The following is a 5,357-nucleotide window of genomic DNA, read 5'->3' on the forward strand; positions in this document are numbered from 1 at the left end:
TTTATTTATTCTCTGTTTTTTATCCCGTTTCTCCTCAAAAAGCGTTTTGCTTCTGACCATTGCTTCCCTTAATCTGTCCTTCCTTTTACCTTCCCTTCGTACTTCCCTGTCAAGTAAGAGTTTCATGCACAACTGAGTATACATACACACACACACACACACACACACACACACACACACACACACACATACACTCATCCCTCTTTGAACCAATTCTGATGATAGTGGGAGACAAGTATTTCCCATTGCCCTGCCCTCACCATATTCTTCTCCATTGTGAAAGCTCTTCCTGCATGTCTCTTTTATGCAAGATAATCTGCCCATTCTTCTTCTCCCTTTCACCTTCTCCCAAAGCATCCCTCTTTCTAACTTCTTCATTTTTTTTGAGATCATCCCAATATAATCAGTGCACACCACTGCCTTTTGTCTATGTAAACTCCTTCTAATTGTCTTAATAATGATAAAGTTCTTAGGAGTTACAACTATCATCTTTTTGTATAGGAATGTAAACATTTTAACCTTAGTAAGTCTATTATGATTTCAAGTTTAGCTTTTAAGTTTCTCTTGAGCATTGTGTTTGAATGCCAAATTTTCTATTCACCTCTGGTCTTTCCATCAGGAATGCTTGAAATTCCTCTATTTCATGAAATGTCCATTTTCCCCTCAAGGATTATACTAAACTTTTCTGGGTAGATTATTCTTGATTGTAATTCTAGTGCCTTTATATTCCTTAATATCATATTCTAAGCCCTCTGCTATTTTAATATGAAAGTGGCTAAATCTTGTGCGATCCTGACTCTGGCTCCATGGTATCTGAATAGTTACTTTCTGGTTTCTTGCAATATTTTCTCCATTACCTAAGAATTCTGGAATTTGTCTGTAATGTTCCTGGAAGTTTTCATAGATCTCTTTCAGAAGGTGATCAGTAGATTCTTTTATTCTAGTTTACCCTCTGCATTAAATACATCAGGGCAGTTTTTTTTTTTTTATAAATTTTTGAAATGTGATGTCTAGGCTCTGTTTTTGATCATGGCTTTCAGGGAGTCTAAAACTTCTTAAACCATCTTTCCTCATTTTATTTTCCAGGTTGGATGTTTTTGTAATGAAATATTTCACATTTTATTCTATTTCTTTCATTCTTTTGATTTATTTTATTTTTTCTTCTTACCTTATGGAGTCACTAATCTCCATTTGCCCAATTCTGATTTTCAGGCAATTATTTTCTTCAGCGAGCTTTTGTATATCTTTTCCCATTTGGCCAATTCTACTTTTGAAAGAATTCCTGTCTTCTAACTCCTCTTACTGGCATTGTCTCGGGGGCTACCTTGTGGATGGGGCAGCTAGGTGGTGCAGTGGATAGAACAACAGTGTAATAGCCAGGAGGACCTGAGTTCAAATCTCACCTCAGACACTTGACACTCATTAGCTGTGTGACCTTGGGCAAGTCACTTAACCCCAATTGCCCCATCCTGCGTCATCTCCAGTCATCCTGATGAATATCTGGTCACCGGATTCAGATGGCTCTGGAGGAGAAGTGAGGCTGGTGACCTGCACAGCCTTCCCTCACTCAAAACAAAGTCAACTGCAAGTCATGTCATCATTTCTCTGATGGCATGGTGTTCTTTGGCAACAAAGGATGAACACACACTTTGTGGGTGGGCAAGGCCGGGGCTCAGCTGAGTGGTAAAATGGCACCACAGCCTACATGAACCCAGCTTGCCTGTTCCAGCTTTGTGAGGTTAGTCTGCCTATCAGTACCTAGAAGAGTAATAATAATCTCTGACGTAGTTCACAGTTGGAACTTTGAACAGGAGGATACTTTCTCTTGACCTCAGGTAGTAGAAGAAGATGGAAGTGGAAGATCTTCTGCTCTATGTTTTATTACTTAACCCTGGTGCCCTGGACCAGTGACTTGTCTTAGGGCCACCTTTAAGTGGATCTCTTCCCATCTCATAAGTATATAACCTGAAGTTAAGACTAGTTGTATGCTTTTGGGAAGGTGGGAGTCAGTCATTTTGACAGCTCCAGAAAGGAACACCCAGTAGGAGCTGAAACCTCCTTCCAACTGATCTCATGACAGAGGCAGAGAGATCAATTGCTTCAATGCTTCCATACAATATAACTTGCTTTCTAGAGTTCTCTGGTGGTTTCAATGATTCACAGTCTGAGTAGGCTAGAATCACCTCTCTCTTACCTAAAAACAGTGCTCCAGTCTCCTCTTGGGTTAGGTGTGGACAGAATGAAGATGAACCAGATGACTCCTTACTGGAATTCTTTGAGGGAGAATAGGATGTCGCTTCAATTACATGGATCAAAGGATTCTAGAACTCTTGAAGAATGATGACTCACTAAATGGATTGTCTCTGGGAGACTTATGAAAAGATGCAGTGGTGAAACTGAGAAGTTAGGGGGCTCTAGTTGTGCTTTGCTTGATTCTTTCCAAGGTATAAATGTGCTCTGCAGCTTGGGACCAAGGGCTGGTCCAGCTAGTATCTATAAACTATCTCAGACAGATACCCCAGCTAGTCATGCACCCACTCTGACCAAATTGCTTGGTGGACACTTTGTACCAGAAAAAAAAATTTCTTGAAAATAACTGTTGTTGCACTCTTTAATACAAGTTTGTGTTGATGTACTTGGTCCAAAGAAGACTGAGTTTTCTTCCAAAGACAGATAGAGTATTGCAGACTATTTGGGAACTCTCTCCTTCCCAGAAGAAGATGTGGGTAAAAAATATCATGCCCCAAATTATGACAAACTTTGCACAGAAGAAACCAGCTCTATTTGTTCTGTCTGTGAAGGGTCCTACATTTGTAATGTTGGCTCTCTGCAGGCGACTCTTAGAGCAGGTGTACCTAGTTGTAAGGAGTCTGTACCCACAGAGTTTCCAATCTTGTTCCTAAAGCACATGTACCTAGTAGTAAGGAGTCTGTACCCATGGAATTCTACCAACCTAGACAAGAGGTGGCTCTGTCTTCAGGGAATGGCGGACACAAATTAGGTGGCATGTCTAGGTTTTTAGCTGTTCAGTCGACCAAAGCTGACAAACAAACCTAGTCAGACTAGATGAAGATTCTGAGGAGAAGTAAAGCTATGAGAAGATTAGACAAAGTCATTCTACTTCTGCAAGCTAAAGAAAAGAATAAGATTCAGACATTTTTGCAAACTGAGCTGGAGCAGAAGAAGCAAATCTATCTGAAGAATGTCATCGCTCACTTAAAAAACCTTCAGGAATCTAGCAAAGGTACTTTAAGTGAGTTATAGGCATTGCTTGACCAAGTTGTTAATGTGGAATATCAAATACAGAACCAGCAATAGCAGTACCCATCACACCTTACCATGAGAAACTACCACTAATTTAGATAGAAGCCCCTACAGAGGTACAACATGACTCAGTGGTTGGACAGGAACCAGTGAAACCATCATTGATTCCAAGGCCTTGCCAATCAGTTTCAGCATGTTGGTTGTCTCATCTCCCCACATAGGAAGGCGTTTCCCTATGGCATCCGTCCCATCCGTACTCAGAACAATTTTTATTCCTCTCTATTTGCTTTGTAAATTTCTGAATAATTTTATTTTAATGAGACTTTTTTAAAAAGACTTTTTCACCTTTTCAAAGTGCCCATTTTATCTATTTTGTAAGAAGCCCTTTTTTGTTTTCTTTAGCCATAGTGAGATGGTGTTATTGTGTATTTTTAAAATTCATTTTGGATCAAAGGCAGCTGTCTCTCAAAGAGTCTGTATCTGACTGAAACTCTCAGCCTTAAGTAGAGTGACCTCCTACCCCACAGAGTAGAGATTCACTTCTGATGTCTAGAAAAGACCTTCTTAGATCTTTTTAAAGGAGGCAATACCAGCCCACAAGGAAGTGTATATTAGCTTTAGTTACTCTGCAACTAACAGACTGGATTGGTTTTTTGTTTCTGAAGTCAGAAAACCTATCAATATTTTGAAAATGAGAAAGCCCAAGGCATTTGAACTGAGAAAAGTAAGGCAGAATTTCTATAGAAAGAAAATGACAGAGCAAATGGATGAGCTTCCTCCCCCTCTTTCTGCATCTTCAGGATGCCATGGTCTTATGGATTTTCATTCCTCATTAAACACTTTCATTTTGCTTGCCAGCGTTTGCAGACTTCTTGCCCTTACATCCTCTGGCTAACTTTGGAATAGTGCCTGATCAATAACTTTGGGGCCTGCTTGAATCCCTCTTCCTCAAAGATGTTTTCCCTTTTTCCCCTTATTTCCCCTTAGCTACTACCCAAGGCTTCTGCTTGGAGTCTTTTCACAACCTCCCTGCTGTCTTGTGGAAGGACTGCCTTGAAACTTTTGTATAAAACAGACTAGAAATGTATATTGAAGGAAAGTTGTCAGTAGGATTTTACTCTTCTCAACTTCAAATACAAGCTGTTCTTTTGTTTATTTTTATTCTTTACCTAGTGTCAGCAGTGGGCACTAATGTCTTTGTCACTAATCCCGAGATACTTCCAGGGCCTGGTCTGTCTGTCTGTCTGCCTCAGAGGAGAACTGGAGGCCCCCCACAGCAGATATAGCACTTTGCGGTCTACATAGACTCACTTTGGTCTTTTAAAATAAGTTTGAGTCATCTCTTGTCTATGTTTTTCTTAAGCATCTACTTTGTATAAGACATACAAAGACAAAAATGTTCTTTCTCTGTAAAAATAGAAATAAGGAATTCTTTTCTTTGATAAATTTTTGAACTTCATTTACCATTTGGCAAATTTGTTTTTTTTTTAAGGTGTTATTTTCCTCATTTTTTTCTTTTGTGCCTCATTTACTAAACTGTTTATTCTCTTTTCATAATTTTCTTGCAAATTCTCATTTCTTTCCCCAATTTTTCTTTTACTTCTCTGTTTCTTAGGATCTTCTAGAGATTCTTGCTGGGAATAATATTAATTTTGCATTTTTCTTTGAGGCGTTGCTTATAGCTGTTTTCATGCTGTTGTTTTTTTCTGACTATGTGTCTTAATTTTCCCTGTCATAGTAGACTTTTATGGTTAGGTTCTTCTTCTTCTTCTCCTTCTCTTCCTCTTCCTTCTTTTCTCATTTTTTCTAGCCAGGTTCTTGACTTTGAACTTTTTGTTAAATTTGATCTTATTACAGGTGTGTGTGTGTGTGTGTGTGTGTGTGTGTGTGTGTTTGTCTGTATGTGTGTGTGTGCATGCAGGTGAGGATGTTGGGGGACTGTCCCAAGTTTCATGTTTTTTTGTGCTGCTATTGTCAAAGCTAGCTCTGGGAAACTGTAAGTTCTTGGTGCTTCCAGGACAGTATAATCTGAGGAGAGTTGTAGTCACTGTTCTCCTGGTCTATACTCTGATCTAGACCTGGGAAGGACCATT

General features: G+C 39.3%; 1 pseudogene; it reads left to right on the plus strand.

Annotated features, from left to right (window-relative positions):
- Positions 1–2,103: 2,103 nt before the first annotated feature.
- On the plus strand, positions 2,104–3,558 carry LOC140502686 (S100P-binding protein-like; annotated as a pseudogene).
- The last annotated feature ends 1,799 nt before the right edge of the window (positions 3,559–5,357 follow it).

The sequence above is a fragment of the Notamacropus eugenii genome, chromosome 4 (genome assembly GCF_028372415.1).
Source record: "Notamacropus eugenii isolate mMacEug1 chromosome 4, mMacEug1.pri_v2, whole genome shotgun sequence".
NCBI lineage: Eukaryota > Metazoa > Chordata > Mammalia > Diprotodontia > Macropodidae > Notamacropus > Notamacropus eugenii.